Source organism: Papio anubis, chromosome 15, assembly GCF_008728515.1.
Source record: "Papio anubis isolate 15944 chromosome 15, Panubis1.0, whole genome shotgun sequence".
NCBI lineage: Eukaryota > Metazoa > Chordata > Mammalia > Primates > Cercopithecidae > Papio > Papio anubis.
Window position 1 is genome coordinate 20,977,411 of NC_044990.1, and position 18,868 is coordinate 20,996,278.

At 42.1% G+C, this 18,868-nt stretch overlaps 2 long non-coding RNA genes across 5 annotated transcripts in view; both read left to right on the forward strand.

Annotated features, from left to right (window-relative positions):
- LOC110741680 overlaps positions 1-18,868 on the forward strand; it is a 165,423-nt gene that overhangs the window by 136,196 nt on the left and 10,359 nt on the right. The gene's annotated exons all lie outside the window — the stretch shown is intronic.
- On the forward strand, positions 7,730-16,904 carry LOC116270569. The gene is made up of 2 exons (XR_004178687.1): positions 7,730-9,093; positions 13,239-16,904. It is a non-coding gene; the product is annotated as an uncharacterized LOC116270569 (long non-coding RNA).

Consider the following 18,868-nt stretch of genomic DNA (forward strand, 5'->3'; position numbering starts at 1 on the left):
AGATCTCTTCAAGTCACCCGTATATATATTATGGTATATTACTTAAACACCAGAGCAGTACACTAGAGTAACCACTCAGGGACTGTGATGGACACACTAGAGCTAAGTCAGACCCCAGCCAAACAAACTCAGAACCATCTTCCACTTTCTCATTAGAGGTGGCAGGAGATTACACTGGAGAGCTTAACTCTTAATATGGAACTGGAAAAAAAGAGTTGCAGGAAGCACGTTTTCCCCAAGCCCTCTTCCATGCTCCCATATACATCACATGCATGTGTACACGTGCACACACATGTAAATATCAGGTGTTTATACACTATAAACAGGCTTGTAGTCAACTGTTACCAGAAAGAGCTTTAATTAAATGGAATGCTGTTTTCTTGTAGCTGTCACCTGATTATCTTCCTTCTTCCCCTGGGGTGCAGCAGCCCTAAAGAAATATCTGCCATTATCCGAAGCCAGGTATCTCTTTGGTCAGCATGTTTGCAGATTTGTCTCTTGTGGACTGAATCACAGAAATATCAGGTTCGGCCTGCTTTTCATATGACCAGTAGCAGGTGGAGTCAGGAATATCAGATTGGAGATACCATATAGCAGGCTTCAGCTGGACTTGGCACATGGGCTCAGTAAGGCTTCAGTGGAACTGGGGTTCAATGGGCAGAGACTGACCAAGGCGGACCCACTGGCAGGGCCAGCAGCATCATATGGATTGTGGGTTGCTCAGAAACAAGAGTTAAGACCTGATAAGAGAATGAGGCACATTGGAGCTGAGGCTAGAGTAGGAACACAGAAGTTACTGTGGCAGAAACCAAGGCCTGGTTCTAAGGAGGCCCTACAGATCTCAGGTTGACTTTTGCTGTTTTTCCCACCCAGCATCCACTCTCTCTTCTTGTGATTACAGCACTCTGATTCTATTAGACCCACACCTCCCTCACTATTCTACGTGTGGTTCCAGAGAAGTCGACTTTTCCCTACAGTCCAGGGTGAAGTTGGGCTAAGCCAGTCATTGCATTCCATCCCCCAGCCCCTGGGATTGGTTCAGGAATGGGTACAGGACCCAAATAAGGCCAACCAGGGGCCAATGACACTGAATTCCAGAATGACTATTTGAGTAGATGGGAAAGTGGACTCAGTATCTTTGGCTGGACCCAAAACCCAAAAAGATGTAAGGGCTGAATCTGGTGCCACTATCTTATTACCATGTGTACTCTCTATAGATAGTCCTTGATTCCAAGGACTATGAAGAAAAATGGATTGAAGTCTTGAAGGAGTCGTCAACCAGTCATTGAAAACATTGGTTTCCAGTGGTCACTGAAAGCCTCTGAGACTTCTGCGTCTCACGTATTCTTTAGTCCACTGCAAGTACCACCACGTGGCTGGATTTTTATTGTTTAGACTGTCTGTGGTTTGTGAAGTATAACCTAGTGAATTTCTCTGGATTTTCCAGATTGTCTCATACCCTTTGTCTTAGTGTTTTCTGACGTGGTGTTTTCTGCTGTTTCCTACTCTTACTGGTTGAGAGCACATAGGCATGTGCCCCTTTGGCAGCGGTTTCATATAAAAGCTTACCCAGTATTAAGGAAACAGGTGCCTCTCTGCAGATCCACGTACACTTCAACCCAGGCTAGGAAATAGCTGAGCACTGCTGAGTCCCGTCACACTTGACTCAGGTACTTATAGAAAGAAACCAGGGCTGAGACCCTACGGCCTCAGTGTGGTGGTTCTGAAAGCCCTGGTCATGGAGTATTAGGTGATAGATCAGATTTGTGTCCATGATCTTCTTTCCTGTACCATGGACAGTGTGGGAACTGCCCTCCCACTATGAAGGGCTGGGAGAAGGGCAGTGTTTTTGCTGTGGTATCAGTGGGTCAAGTCACAGTGGGCGGGAGCTGAGATAAGGTAGGATGTTGGCCAAAAAAGTCAGGGAGGCAGTAGTGAGGGTGGACAGATTTATTGGCCGAAGTGAGGCCATGGGTTTGCTATCAGATGGACGCCCTGACAGGACATGGAGGCTCTTTACACAAAAATCAAGTCCAGGGAGTGAATAGCACAGATCAGGCTTGAATAGCAAGGGAAATTAGGGTTGGAGAAGCAGCAGAAACAGAGCAAGATCAGAAGCAGAACTGGGATGAGCCCCCATGAGTGGACTTATTACTTTGGCAGGACACTGAAGACAACTGCAGATGTGTATTTTCCCTTAGCCTATTTCTGGGCATTGTTCTAGCTTTAGAGGGGTAAGACTCTGCATCTTTCTGAATCTCTTTTTCCCCCACAAAAAACTGTGGGTGCTGGTTAATATTTTCTAACTAGACCCTTACAGAGCTAATAAGGGAAGTCTGGCTCCTCTAGGTGCTGGAGAGGGAGCAGGTTCTTCCAAAGCCTGGAATTCCCAGTGGATTCTTCCTATCTACACCTACTTAATCTTGGAATGTGAGTTCTTGAAAGCTTGGTGGGTTTTATTTAAGCCTCAAGTGTTGCTGTCAGAGAAATCACTTTTATTACTTTGTTTTCTCAGATAACAGGACTTTTTTTTAAGAACATGAAATTTCTCACTGGCCATTGCTATTTGAGTGTTTTAAGCAATAATATAATGTATATAATGCTACACATATTTTAGAATTTGTATCCCTCCTACTTACAATAGAGTTTGAGGTAACCTGAAAAATAAACATTCATAAACTGAGACTATTGAAATTGAAAAAGAAAATTACAAACTATGCAGAAGGAGAAAACCAAATAGGTTACATTATCTGATATTTCTAAATAAACCAGGTCCTTGGGAGATACAATCTTTTTCCTGGTACTAAAAGGAACATATTGTGTGTGTATGTCCCAACACAAGGAGCACAGAACAGCTTAGATAATATCTTCAATAGCAGTTTCAGAAATGATGGAATAGTGTTCATGAGTACAAGCTTTGATGGCAAGTTGTATAGGTTCAAATCCCAGCTATGCTAATTTCCAGTTGTATGTCTAGAGAAGTTGCTTAATTTCCCTAGGTGTCAGTTCTTTAATTTGTAAAATGGAGACAATAGTAGAACCACTTTCATTTCATCTTGGGAAGATTAAATATATAAAGATATTAAAATAGTTTGTGGCACATGGTGTTTGCCCATCAATAAATGTTACTGTTCTTGCTGTTTCTTGTGTGAATCCTCAATACAGATGAAGGTTCAACAAAGGTCTACTTGGAGAATTGCCCAAGGGCCTCTAGAGATGAGTTTAGAGGCTCTAGGCTAACTATGTTTCATATTCCTCCTCATCCTTCAACTTTTGGGGACTTCTTTTAGAATCCCTGGCCTCCCCTTTCCCACAGACAAATTTTCTGCACCTCGTGCCCTCCCTGCCACCTTCCTGGTCTTGGACTCCCTGTAGCAGTGTTTGATTTGTGCTTCCTGATGTCAGGGATTCCTGTTCTGTTGTTCTTTTTACCCTTCGCTTCTTTTATACCTTGTGAAAATTAGCCTTTCCCAAGTACTGACCTCTCAGGAAACTGACAAATAAACATAATAAACTAATTTAAGCCAAGGTGTTTTGTGATCGTTAATCTTGTGTGTCAACTTGGCCAGGTTATGGTTTCCAGTTGTTTGGTGAAACACCAGTTTAGATGTTGCTGTGAAAGTATTTTTCAGATGGGATTAACAGTTAAATCAGTATACTTTGAGTAAAGCAGATCACTCAGTAAAGTGATCTGCTTTGAGTGAGCTGCTCCATACGTGGGTGGGCCTCATTCAATCAGTTGAAGGCCTTGAGAGAAAAGACTGAGGTTCTCCCACAGAAGGGGAGGAAGAAGGAAGGAAATTCTGCCTCCAGACTGTCTTTTGACTCAAGACTACATGGCCAACTCCTGCTGGAATTCCTAGCCTGCTTGTGTGCCCTGTGAATTTCTGACTTGCCAGTTCCCACAATTACATAAACCAATTTTATAAAGGAACCTTCATACACACACACACACACACACACCCTATTGGTTCTGTTTCTCTGGAGTCCCCTGACTAATACAGCATTAATACTTAACATGGCTAAATGTCTTATTTTCTTTGGTTGACATTTGCATTTTAATAAGGTCTCAGCTTTAAAAACTGAGTGATGTTAACATTTCTGAACACCATCAGAGAGCCAGTTAAGAGTGGAGGGGTGCTTCCTAGTGACTTTGAAATCACTTCATATAAGCAGTGGTCTATTCATGAGATGGCCCTGGGCTGGTTCCTATTTGGATTTATTTCCTCCTCCCTTGAAGCTGTGCATGGTACACGCAGAAATGACTTTAGCTATTGGTGCATACCACACACATTTCTTTTAGTCTGGGTTAATGTTTGGGAATCACATATAAATAAAAATAGCCTTTGTGTTGCTCTGTGCATCTGCTTTGAGTGTTGGTGTAATTCACCTATTCATCATAAACATAACAGCAAGGTAAACATGAATCATTGTTTCCTTAAGAGTCTGAAAGGAAAAAAATCAAAATTTTCTCTGAAACTTCCTGGAAGAAAGCCAATCTTCTACCCATTACATTAGGGCAGAAAAATCAATCAGTCTAAAGTCAAAGACTTTTTCTTTTTTAGCTATTCGTGTGAAAGACTGTCATCAATAAATCCTCCAGAGTCGTCATGGTTCTTACAAGGGTAGTAATATTGCATCCTTTCAGAAATGAGAGGACAATGATAATGGAAGGCAAGGTGGACTTTGGAAAAGAAATGAGCTCCACCTGAAATGTGATAAAATACCAAATGGTTTTGGTTTCTACAATGCAGACCACTATTAGGGGGATTTTTTTTTCTCTGCATGAAAATCTTGAAAATTTGTATTCATTGATAGAACATAGTTACTATATTTCTTTTTTATTGTCACTGTTTTGACAATCACTTATTCTCATCCATTCTCACTCACTCGCCTGCTCTTTTTTCTGATTTTTTGTCTGCCTTGCGAGATCATGGATACCATAAATTGCAAGAAGCAGAGGTTGTGATTCCATATCTTGCGATAGAAACAGAGCATCCAGGCAGTATTCTCTATGACAAAGAGGAAGGAACTCTGCAACTGAAGAACAATGGCAGAAATTTTACGAAAAGTTTACTGCCTGGGACTATGACTCACCTTTTGGGAGAAAATGTGACCCTTTGTGAGAGCTGGTTGAGAGCTCACTTTCCTGGGAGGAGTCGGGAGAAGGGGAGCATCAGCTGACGTAGAGGCGAAGGAGGCACCCAACAAGAAAAGCATAGAAGGACCAGGGATTTGGGGTCGGGTCTTCCTCCTGATTCCAAGGGATGGCATAAGATATTGCCAAGTGAAGGAAGCGAAGTAGAGCCAGCAAAGGAAGGTGAACTGTTGTTTCGTTAGAAATAATATGTTGGGATAATAATACAAAGTACTAATTAGTAAATTTCTCTCCAACCTCAACACTCCAAAAATCCCTGTACTTATATCCTGAAGGCCTGTTCTTCCCCAAGCTGGAAGACACGGTCACTCATTAGTCACCCACTGTCACAGGAATAACAGAGACTACAAACATTGGACAGGATGTAAGTGAGGGTCAAGCATCTGGATGCAGACGCATGAGAGAAGATGCAAGTCTTCCCAGCTCTCATGGGCTTTGCGACAGATGCACAGAGTGAGGTAGGGGAGCAGATGAGGGAGGACAGTGCGAAATGCCACCATCTGTAGCAAGGCACTTCCTTGGCGAGAGCTGAGAGCTTGGCAGATGATGAGTAGCCACTGACTGGTCATTCTTGCTGCTGTCTTGTGGACAATTTCCATTCTGTGACTCAGTTACTCATAAGGCTGATGTGAAGGTGGGGACCTGTGCACTGACAAGATGAGTCTAGACTAGGGTTGCTAGACTCTGGCAATATTGATATTTTAAGCTGGATGATTGTTTGTGGGGGGCTGACCTGTGCACTGTAGGATGTTTAGTAACATCTCTGAACTCTATCTACTAGATACTCTATCAGCAGCACCATCACCCTAGTTATAACAACCCCAAATGTTTCCAGACATCGCCAAATTTCCCCTGGGAGGAAAAATTGCCCCAGCTGGGAGCCACTGGTCTAGACTAAACTAGCTTAAAATCTCCCACTGAGTCAGGATAGCAGTGAATAGACTGGTCCATTACAATAATCACTACATCTCTTAATTATATATGTATACATAAAATATCCTAAACACCTCTCAAATCTATCTTCTGTGCTCTGTCTCCAACACTGAGTTTGGAGCAGTCTAAGTTTTAGGCCTCTTTAGCCTGGACAACTGCTGCCTCCTAATGGGTCTCCTATATTCCCTCCTCTGCTATAGTTTGGATGTTTGTCTCCCTAAACCTCATGTTGAAAGTTGATCCCCAGTGTTGGAGGTGGGGCCTAATGGGAGGTGTTTGAGTCGGGGAAGTGAACCCCTCATGAGTAGATTAATGCCTTCTGTGGAATGGGTATGAGTGAGCTCTTATTCTTATTAGTTCCCATGAAAACCGGTTGTTTAAAAAAAAAAAAAAAAAGCCTGGAATTTCCCCCCACCCCCAACGCTTGCTTCCTCTCTTCCAATGTGATCTCTGCACACGCTGGCTCCCATAACTTTCTGTCATGAGTGGAAGCATCTGCATCCAGACGCTTGACTCAAGCTTATGTCCTGTCCATGAGTGGTCCTCTGGGTGCAGATGCCCAGTCTTGAACTTTTCTAGACAACAGAATCTTGAGCCAAAGAAACCTTTTTTCTTTATAAATTCCCCAGCCTCGGATATTCCTTCATGGCAACACTGAATGCATTAAGGCACCCTCTGAAAACCTATTCTCCACACTGAAGCCACCGTGATCTTTTAAAACATGTCTGTCTTGTGCTTAAAGCCCTTTGGGCCTTCCTATTTTCTTAAGATGAAGACAGAGTCCTCTGCTGCCTGGCATGGCCCTGTGTGGTCAAGCTGCTCTGCGTCCTCCTCTCCTCCCATTACTCCCTTGTCTTTTGGGCCCCAACAACCTTGCTCCACTTTCATTCTTCCAGTGTGCTGTGATCCATCCAGCCACATGGCCTGTGCACATGCCATTCCTCTATCTGAGACTTTGTCCCACTTGTAGTGATATGTGCTTCTGGTGTTCATCTGTCAGCTCAAGCATCACTTCCTAGGGAGAGAGTTCTCTGACCACACAGAAAGAATCAGGCTCTGCCTGCTAAATGCACTGGTATCATCACGGAGGGCTCATTTGTAGCACTTGTCACAGTCATGGTTTTACACTACTGGGTAATTATGTAATTAACGTCTATCTCCTCTGGGTTGTAAGATGTAGAAGGCTAGTATTAACTGACTTCCTCCCTCCTTCTCTTCATCTTCTTTCCTTCTTTCCTTTTCCCTTCAGTTTTTAATGGATACGTGGCCACCCAGGGCTCTCTAAAATATGACATCCATTTTTTCAGTTATTGATCATTCAACCAGCCTTTCCTTCTCTACCAACTGTAAGCTGTTCCCCAGCCCCTCCACTTTTCTGTGGAGAAGAAATCTTTTGAAGGACTTTTCTTTCTTTCCTTCTTTTTCTTTCTTTCTTTCTTTCTTTTTTTTTTTTTGATGACCTCTCGCTCCGTTGCCCAGTCTGGAATGTAGTGTCACAATCTCGGCTCACTACAACCTCCGCCTCCCAGGTTCAAGCGATTCACCTGCCTCAACCTCCTGAGTAGCTGGGATTACAGGTGTCCATCACCATGCCTGGCTAATTTTTGTATTTTTAGTAGAGATGGGGTTTCACCATATTGCTCAGGCTGGTCTCGAACTCCTGACCTCGTGATCTGCCCACCTCGGCCTCCCAAAATCCTGGGATTACAGGCATGAGCCACCGCGCCCGGCTGAAGGACTTTTCATTACGGTCTTTTGAATGAAAGCTGCTGGCAAGATGTGCTGGAAGCTCTCTTTGTGGATCCCTCCAAGGTAAGAAAAAACGTCCCAGTCTTTAGTTCAAAGGATAGGTAGTCCTAAACCTTCCAAACACATCTCAGCCACAGCAGTGCTGCTCAGGGCCCTAGCATGTATAATTGGTGATTTTTAAAAAATCAGATGGTGGCAGTTAAGTAAAATCTAATTCATGATTTTTATTTTTTTCAGACTGTACTTTAGCAGAACTTTTCACAGTAGGCAAGAAAAAAAACCAGTTAATGGTAACGGCTGATAGTGGTATTTCTGATGGGTCGTGAACTTGTCTGGCTCCTCAGTTTCTGGTTTGTGGTTCTATCCCAAGTCTGTAATGACATATAAAATAATAGACCACTTCTCCTGGTCATTCCTCCTCATTGCAAATCACATTTCTCGAGACAACACATGGCATTTACAGGATGTAAACGTGTCAGTACAGATGTGCATCATTCAATAGATTGCTACTGATTTAAGAACTCACACCTCATGTTCAACTGAAGCCTATTTCCGCCGACAGCTCCACTTTAAACAAACTCCCCTTGTTTCCATTTTGTCTACCCTCCATCTCAGCCCCTGCAGGCTGTTGAAATTCACTATTTATTTCCATATAAATGCTTCAGAACGTGTTATACACCAAGGAGTAATGAAGCCTTGAGCTTTTCCAGTCTTGACGAGACAGTGATGGGAATATAGAGCTCATAATCATACTGCAGAAACAATAATGGGAATTTATTACAGATTTCTATAGGTTATATGACACTTTTCACATCCATTATTGCATCCCAATGACACCTGTGGGATGCAGAGAGAAAATTCAAGGCCCCAGGCATAGATGGAAGAGGTGTTCTTCTCCACTGGAAATTCCCTTTTACTTGGATTTCTAGTGTAAACTCCTGGGGCCACATTCTTGTTTGCTTTGCAAACTCAAGAAGAAATACTCACTGAGAAATTCACAGAGGAGCTAGATGGGGGATTTAGCTGTTGTCCTAGTAACTGGCTTAAACTCCATGATTGCAGAGACTGCATCTGTTTTGTTCAACCCCGTATTCCTAGAGCCCAGCAGAGTGCTTAGCATTTAATGTTCTCAGAAAATATCTGTTTATCTTCTGTATGTGTGGAAAGTAAACACAACATGGAGATGGCTGGGAAACCTCCCATGTAGACGGGAAGTAAGAGAAAATGTGGAAAATGAGGGAGAGTGGCAACAGGTGAGCTTACATTATTTTCTTTCATAATATTCCTTATTCAGTTATCTTTCCCAGGCTGTCTTTAAGACACCTTCTTAAAGGGATTGCTTCTTAAGGAATTGCTATTATTTCCATTGTTCACAGCTGGAGACGAAAGAACATAAAATCTGAGTTTCCTTGAGTGATGCAGTGAGTCTATTTAATCCTTTCTCTGTTTCAAAATATTTTTGCTTTTTTTTGACCTTAATTAGGCACACATCTGTCTAACACTGTTGGAAAGTTCTGTTAGACAGGGACAAAAACCATGCTACTGAAAACATGGTAGTCTAGACTAGTGAAACCTACAGGAGTGATTAGTTCCCAGTTTGTATGAACAAATTCAGTTTCTCTTTTGACCTTCCGTGACACTGGAAGCCTTAGTCCTGTTGGAAGAATTTTCCTGGTGCTTGGGGATGGAAGTTTACCCATCTTTGTTTTCTCTTCTCCACTAGTATATAGTAGACATCATCAAAGGAATATGTTATAAACACTTTCTTAAGAAAGGGAGATGTCCATTAAGCACTGATTGGATGCCCTGCTCTATAAGATGTAAGGAACAGAAAATGCATGGTCCACTTTTTGCAGCTCAAATGTGGTGACAAAGCTAACAAGCTGGGTAAGGACAGTATATTACACAATAAAAAGACTGGCTTCTGATTCTCCTCTGAGGTTCAGGGCCTCGACAACTGCCTGCCACTCAGGCTTCTTATATTTGCCACTCCCTGCTTCTATCTCTTTTCTAATTCCCAGGCTATGTCATGGTGCTAAAGCTACAAAGTCACATTACAAAACACACATACACAAGCAATTCCGTGGCTACTCATGATCTAATAGATCCACTCCACTGATTTTTTGAGTCTGAACCACTTGCTGCTAATTTGCAATTTAACATCAGTCAGAACACTAACCTTGTTGTCCTTTTTTTTTTTTTTTTTGTAACATTTGCCACTTGAAGATGTTCTTACTCATGCCACACAATATAGGTCTAGGAGATTTAGGGAGATATAAAGAAGAAGAAACAAGTCATGTTTCTATTCCCAGAGGAAATTCAAATGCACTTAGAGTTGCTCCCATATTTCATTGAATCTGCATCAAATCTGCATCAGTATTGCTTGTTAACTGCAGACTTACTGTATACGCCCTGAAAAAAACCACAACACGCAGCCAATTAAACTATGGCACAATGCTGTTTCTTTTTTTTAGAAAAAAAAAAATGAGATTCTACAGTACATATTGTTGTATTTATTTTTATTTTTTAGAAATGGGGGTCTCACTGTGTTGCCCAGGCTGGCTTCAGACTCCCGGCTCGAGGGATTCTTCCCACTTACAAGGCATGGTGGTACATGGGACCACAGGCATGAGTCACCATGCCAGGCCATAATGGTGTTTCTCACAATAATTTTAATACATATTTTGATTTCAGAGATGTTAAAATATGAAAAAAAATCAACAAAACATACATGTTCATTTCACCCATTGTTAGAGCCAGTAATACGGGCATTCCGAATGAAAGCTACATTTCATGCTTTATAAAGTAGGCATTGTCAATGATACCAACTAGTATTTCAGAAACACTCTGTTTTATCACAATTATCACGTGAATTCTGAAAGAACGGAAAGCTTGGACCTTCTGACAGCTGTTTTCCCGAGTGTGGATGGACACGGTCTAATGCTCAGCATTTCACTTACGTTACAGTTTCATTCTGCTTCCATGAGCCCATTTATTTGTTTTAAATCCAGCATTCTTTCTATGAGAATTTCTTTTAAAATAATAGCCACTCTTTGGTGCCGTCCACAAATAACCAGCCTTGCACGCTTGCTGCTGACTCGGCATTGCCAGTTAAACAGCCTGTTTCCCAGGGCTGTTGGGGTTCCTTCCGTCCCACTTGAGGGATGCTAGGGCTGAGTGGGCCAGGACGTTGCAACCCTAACTGGCTTTGGAGGTACAAGCTTATCAATCAGGCTGCTGTCAGTCTCTGTTTAAAGGTGCAGTGAGGTTGATATTCTCCAAGGGAAAAATAGAAAAGTGTGGCTTGTTTCCTTTTTTCATTTTATAATAGGAAACTTTGCTTGGTGAAGGATAGTTACATTCAAAACTGTGAGAGGTGAGTTAGCCCCTGGGATCGCTTTCATCAGGAATGGTGATGGAATTTTGATGGTTTGCTTACTTGTCAATCAGCCTGACTTTCGCCTGGGAGCAAGGCATAGGAGCTGTCAGGACGGAGGGGCCGGATGGAGAACGCTCTACGTTCCTCTGTCAGTTTGTGTAACAGTAGCTATTATTTGCTGCAGGCTTACTGTGTGCCAAGCACTGTTCTAAGCAATTCACAAGCTTGAGCCACTTATTTCTGATAACACATACAATAGGTGGGTAATAGTACTAGCCTCATCTCACTGATAAGGAAACTGAGTGTTATGTGTTGCGTTGTGTCTCCTTAAAACTCATATACTAGAGTCCTAACTCCTAGCACCCAAGGACATGACTATATTTGAAGATAGGGTTTTTACAGAGATAATCAAGTTAAAATGGGGTCATTGGGGTAGGCCCTAATCCAGTTAACTGGTGTCCTTATAAGAAGGGAAAATTTGGACACAGGCATGCAGGAATAATTAACGTTAAGATGGTCATCTATAAGCCAAGAAGAGAGGCCTGGAACAGTTCCTTCCCTCACAGCCCTCAGATGAAACTTCCCTGCTGACAGGGGGTTTCTTCTAGCTTCTGGACTAACTAGGAAGGAACTCTCAGACTTCTAGCTTCCAGAACTGTAAGACAGTAAGTTTATGTTGTTTAAGCCACCTAGGTTGTAGCACTTTGTTACAGCAGCCTAAGTAAACTAATCTACTAAAGTTATGAACTGACACAAGAACCTAGGTGTCTGAGTCTGGAGCGTGTGCTCAATTTGACACCACTCTCTGCATTCCTTACTGAGTTGGAATGAAATCTCTTCCTAGGCTTCATGCTCCATGAAAATGGATGAGTCCCTCTGTGTGAGGTGCATGGTTCCTATACATTTTCAATATCGCACAGTAACCGCTTGTCTGCCATGTTACATTGTTGGTAAAATATCAGTTATATTATTATTCCCAACAGAGAAGCCAGGGCCAAATTGACCATGTACATTTGTCCTACAATCTGAAGACCCACACTGGCTCAGCACCAGAAACAGACTTCAGGGATGCTATTGTCCGGGTCAGCCTCTGGATCTGATGATTAGGGTCCCTATGACCTATGACTAGGGTGTACTTTTTAAGGCATTTAAAGTCTCCTTAAACTATATCTCTGATCATGTCATTCAATGTTCAAAGACTTGGATGGCCATCCATGTCCTTGACATGCAGAATAAAGTTGTTAGTCCTTTATCCAGCATTCGAGACCTCCTTATATAGCATTGGCTAGGCCTTTGTTGTCAGTCTTTGCTAGAATATCCATGCCTTTTCTCCCCACATGTGCACAAGGGAAGGCATGCACACACTCAGACCCATTCTGGGCTCACAGCCGTGCTGGCCTACCCCTGTTAGTCCAGGATTCACCCTGTATTTCTCACACCTCGCCTCTGGCTCTAGATATTTTCTTGAGCTTAAACTTCTTCCTTTTCGTTTTTCATCTGAAGACATTCTACTCACTTGCACAGTCCAGTTCAAACCTCACAATCCCCAGACATTTCTCCCATCTCTTCATTTGAGTTATTTCCCCTCTAACTCAAAGTCTCAGGACCTGTTTCCCAGCCAGATTTCCAATGCACACAGTTATGACTCTTAGCCCCATGAGCTCTTGGAAGGCTCAGCCTTTGTCTTTTCAATTTTTGTGTCCTGCACAGTATTTAGCATGGCCTTCCTCATACAGTGGATACTCCATAAACTGTTGTTGGACTTAATGCACTATCCAGGTCACCCCAATGAAGGCTTCCAAGCAGTCTCCAGAATGTTCACCAGCCTTCAGAGATGAAAAGTGGAGACTGGGAGCCTCACCCTTCACTTTCATTTTAAGCAGAGCCAGCTCATAAAGACAGAATCACTCTTTCTCATGTTTTTCCTGGAAGACAAAGTGTGGGCATATGATCACCAAGTGTGCTTTGTGGTCTCAGTTTCACTGCCTGCTAGCTTATAAGGTTTTATTTTCTTTCTAGACTTAACTACTTTGAACTCCAGGAGGAATATTACAGCATGCCCTGGCAATAACTCCTTTATCTTCGGTCAGGTAACAAAATGACAGCTCAGATAGCATGGTGGCCCCAAACAGAAACAACATTCAAGATCAAATTGGAAACTTCATATGGTCAAAGTTTACTGCATTTCTCTAGATTGCTTTCTTCTTAAGAAATGTGAAGGTAGCACCAAAGCAATATACTTCCCAGCTTATAGGCCTCAGTGAGCCTCACTGTCCAGTTTAAAACTGCTCTTGAGCCTTGTGTCTTGATCATGTAACAACAGCTTCATTAGCAGCATGATCCAAATCCTATGTCCCTTTGCCATGGGATAATTCATTTTGAATTTGATGGAAATTGTTCAGCCCTAAATGACAGCTGGGTGTAATTGTTTAGTCTTAACCTGGAGTCATTTGCCTGGGAACGAATCCCGGCTCCAGTACTTACTAGATCTTAAGGATCCGATATGTGACTTAACTTTCTGGACTTCATTTTCGTTATCCATAAACTGGGGGCATTTATTTATTTTAAATAAAGGACTGGTGTATAAAACTGTTATGATAAATTAATTGGTCAATACATGTAAAATGCGTTGACCAGGACCCTGCACATAGTAATTATTGGATTTGTTAGATGTTACTATTTTAAAGTGATCTCTTCACTGAAAAAAGGGAATGGCGGAGAATTCTATTGGCTTTGTTGTGAACTCTACTTCTAATTCCTTTCCCTCTGCTTCCTTTCTTTTTCTTTTCAGAACGTGTTGGAAATTATAAGCAAACATGTAAGTGATGTATGTATATTTAGTTTCATAGACAACCTCAGTGTTACTTTCTGGCATTCTTCCAAAGTATCTTACAAGTTATCAATCTTGCCAGCACAGAGTGTGTTTTCTGACCACTTCCCCTTTGCAATTAAGGACTGTGACCACTCGCTTACGCACAGACTGAGACCAGCAGCCTTAACCCCAAAGGAGGTCAGAAACTCCCAGCTCTCCCCGCCAAGGGGGCTAGCTGAGAACCCGATACTGTGTGTTTCAAGGCTGTGGCTAAGACTGTGACCATAGGAACTGGGAACACCCACCAACACCCTGTTTCCCCCAGCCCCACTTCCTTCGCTTCAATGCCATTAAGCATGGTTGCAGCGTCTTCGTGAATGTTTTGAGTAGAGTTAGGTTTCTGGTGTTTATTGTTGAATTGCTAAAGATTTGGAGAGAAGACAAACAGACAAACAGACATACAAAGAAGCAGATGGCAAACACCCCTGGACAGACTAGCACTATGAGCAGACACGCTCAGGATGACCCAGGGTGCTGCAGAGAGGTCCGGGAAGGTCTGGGTTCTCATCAGAACCTCAGGATTTGGTCAGTTGCTCTGCAAATAAAACCTGCCTTAGACATCCAGCAAAGAGGCTTTATTTGCATAGGAAATTTGCCAGTCTGGCCTCCAAGATAGTAGGTCACAGTGAGGGTGGTGGTGAGTTTTCCTGTTTACTGTCTACCTTTGTGGACACATCGAATGTGGGGGCTGAAAGGGGTCAGCAAGGGCTGTCTCCTCTCCTGTTTTCAGGTTTGGTGTCTCAGTGCAACCCAGTGCTTTGCCTCTTTGGTTGTGCTCTGTCTCAGTGCTCCTCAATAACATGTGAAGTGTAGAGAAGTAAAAGAAATGCACAAAGGTTTCTCTTCTGAAGGTGTGGGAGGGCATGGGAGTGGGGCTGGTTAGGCTGATGATAGAAAGGTCAGATTGCATTGTGTCGTCCACAGGCTTTCCAGCTGGGCAGGAAGGCTTCCCCCGCTGACTGCATCATGGCACTTCTTGTACATACTCACTTACCCACAGAAACTAAATTCCACGTGGGTAGAAGCCGTGCCTATGCTGTTGGCTACTGCACACCTAGCATCACCACAGTGCCTGGCACTATCAGACTCTTCCCACCTATTTGTTGAAATGTCTACAAATAGACTAAATACATATCAATTGGAATGGTCTTGATTTAAAATATATTGAGCCTTTGCATCTACATTTGTGTTTGCCAGAACAATCATACTGGCTTGGGGTTTTATCAACATGGTCGTTGCATCTGTTTTCCCTTTTCTGTGGTGGAAGCAGGGATAGTGGCCCTTCAAGAGCTGGGAAGAAGATACATTTGAGAACAGCATGTCCAGGCGTCTGTGATTTCCTGCAAAAATGGACTCCGAACGCTCTTCCCTCCTATTTGTGGAGTCTTATCACATGCAGCCTTCTCCATCCAGGACTGATTGTAATTCCTTGAGATCCTGGAATCCCATCTCTCCTTGGGGAGAAGTTAAAAGTTTAAAGAAACTGAAGTTACTGGATCTGCTGAGGAGGAAGTTGAATGGCCCACTTTAAGATGATAAAAGTTTACATTCTTTTGAAGATTGTGTTGGCTGCAAGACTATAAATTATAGCTTAACATAGGAATCAAGAGCCTTACGATTTTACCTTTTCATCGAGTAATTCTTCGAGGAATATAACCTAAGGATAACATATGGAAATCAGCGAAAAATCCATACCCAGTAAAATTCATCACATTGTTACATATGCGAGCCAAAAGTGGGAAACAAGTTTAATGTCCAACAATGGGCAATGGCTGAGAAAATTATGGGGTGCAGCTATTAAAGTGGGTAGTAGAACATTTTGTTGTGGCTCTTTTGATACCATGAATGTTTTCTGTCCCTAAAGAACAAACCACTGAATTTCTAAGTCGGAAAAAAAAAAAAAGAGTAATGTGTTTAATTCTTACTGGTCTCTGGAACCCTAATTCTTTCTAGTTTTGACTCTAACCCCCAGGAGCGTTGGGGATTGGGTGGGTTTTAGAGATAGGATGAGGCCATCTACCTTTCTCATAATTTGAGATTTAGAATAAAAAGTTTAGTAATTTATTCTTAGTGCCACCAAATAACTGTGGATGTTAAAAGAAATATGACAACCAAAAACAGAGTCAAACTCTTACTTATGAAGATTCTATTTATTGATGATAAAATATATTTGTTGATGATATTGAGATAACTTATTGAGAAATACTTATGAGATAACTTACTGAGAAATACTTATAACATCAAATAAAAGCAAGACACACATGTGCATACATTTACATAAATATACACAGGTATCATATACTCAGTTACTAACATTGATTTTCACCAGTAAGTGATTATGAATAATTATTACTTTCTTCTTAATATTTTTATATTTTTTCATAGATATACACTGATTTCACATTAAAGTAAAATTTTATGTTAAACTTACATTAAATATAACATTGTATTAAATTAAAATTATAAAAACATTAAGATTATAGCATGATGGAATTTGGCTAACTATAAAGAAAAACTTATTGATGGAAAATCAGAAAGTATTTAATACTGTACTTGAAATGAGCTCCTCAGGTAAAATATGTGGCTGCTTCTTCCTTGAGAGTTATGGAGAAAGAAAGCCAATTTTTCTCCCTGAAAGGTTAATGCATGTGAGGGCTGGGCAACCCTGGACCACAGGACACCTCTTGTGTTCTAAACACCTGTTAAATGATGGTGACACAGGAAGGTCGGCTTAGTGCTGCAGCCAGAAATGGGTCACTGTCTTGCTGGGCCATGTTTTTCTTTCTTTCTTTTCTTTTCTTTTTTTTTTTTTTTGACAAATGCTTTGCCAGTGAGGAGGCTCAAACACCTGTCCCAGGATATTTATTATAATGCCCTCTCTTAGTAAGTTTCCTACTTTTCACCTTCCTTAATAAGTTCCCTCCTTGTTATCACCTTCCTCCATTCAGGTCCCCTTTCGGTATAACCCCCATTACAGATGGTGGAACCCTGAGTGGTGGGGTTGATTTACTTCTCCCCACTGTTTCCTGTATGTTGTATTGTACTGGTGCATGAGTCATGCTAATGAAGTAAATGATAGTTTTAGTTGACAAAACCAGAAGCAGCCTAAGCTTGGCTCTGACCCTTGTTCTTGAACCGTGAGGTCCATTTTTCTCAGGGATATAGATCCAGACCAGGGTAGGCATCAGAACAAGGCAGAAGAGTCCTCTGTGGTCTTCAGTAGCCTTTGGGGTTCTCCAAATATGACTAACTGTCTAATAGAATGGCTGTAATATGGCCATCCTGAATGGTAAAAGGAATCACCTACTTGTGATGGGCAATAAACACATCTCATCTTTCGAGTAAAATGAAAGGCAATATACCTTTCATTTCATCAATAAGTTTGATTATTTGGGGGCAGTACACAGAAAAAAAATATTTTATGGAGCAGTTACTTTGTTCCCAGAGATCCTGACAAAACTACTACTGGGACTAGAAGAATCTGATAAGAGTTACTATTCATGGCAGCCTGGATTTTCCTAGGGCCAACCTTGAACGAATTGACTTGGACTTGGGGAATCCTTCAGAGCTTCCCTGGCCCCCCTGGGGGCAGACTGGATCCTGGAGCTCTTTCCTGGGAAGACTAATTCATTCTGGGAAATGGGAGAGAAGAAAGAAAAGGGAGAGGAGTATCAAGTAAATTGACACAACTTATTTGTGACATTTAGGACAAAGGAGTCCAGGAAGGAAAAATAGCTCCAACCTAGGTCAGAGAAGTTCCCTGTGTTCCTCCTGGCTCTTTATTCAAGACAGTAAAAGAGGATCCCAAGCAAAGAGGTCCTATCCCTACTAAGAAGTCTGTGGCTTCACGGAGATGGAATGAGAAAAAGTCTGTATTTGTTTCCTAGGGCTGCTGTAACAAAGTACCAGGGACCGGGTGGCTTAAACAACAGAAACTTATGTTCTCACAGTCTTGGAGACCACAAGTCTAAAGTCAAGGTATTGACAGAGTTGGCTTATCCTTAAAGCCATGGGGGAATGATCTGTTCCAGGGGCTCCTCTTGACTTGTGAATGGCTGTCATTTCCCTGTGTCTTCACACTGTCTTCCCTCTGTATGTGGCTGTATTCAGATTTTCTCTTTGTATCAGGACAGTCATCAGATTAGATGCCAACCTAATTACCTCATTTTAACTTAAATACTTCTCTAATGGCCCTGTCTCCAAATATGTCACATTCTGGGGTACTGAGGGCTAGGACTTCAACACAGGAGGGTTTTTTTGTGGGGGCTAGGGGGAAGAGGTGCAAAATTCAGCCCATTGACAAAGCCCATTTATTTCAGACTATTGTAAACTCTGACGTAGGACTATCTCCTAATCTTTAGTGCCTATAGGTCTGAGGTCTTCAATCCTTTTCACCAGTAGGACAGCAGTGGTAAAACTCAGCCAGCAAACATTGCATGCAAGACTTCGCTCTTACAGCAAGTACTGAATGAACCATGGACTCAATGCCAGCCTAGTTGGACCTGCTGTCCTTCTAAATGGAGCAATTGCAGAAAAAGCAAAATTCTATGGTGAATCCAAACAGTCTGAAACCATGAAGCTGGGTAGTCTGGCTATGTGGTGGAGCCCATTCATTGTGGTGTGTCCTGATCATGTTTATTTGTCTAAACTCTTCTTGGTGTTGCCAAACTGCCCTCCTTGGACATTAAATAACAGAAAAGTGAGAAGCCATGCAGTTGTAGTCATCTGTGACTGTAGGTCTAAGGTGAGGAGGCCCAGCCAGACTAATAGGAAGATC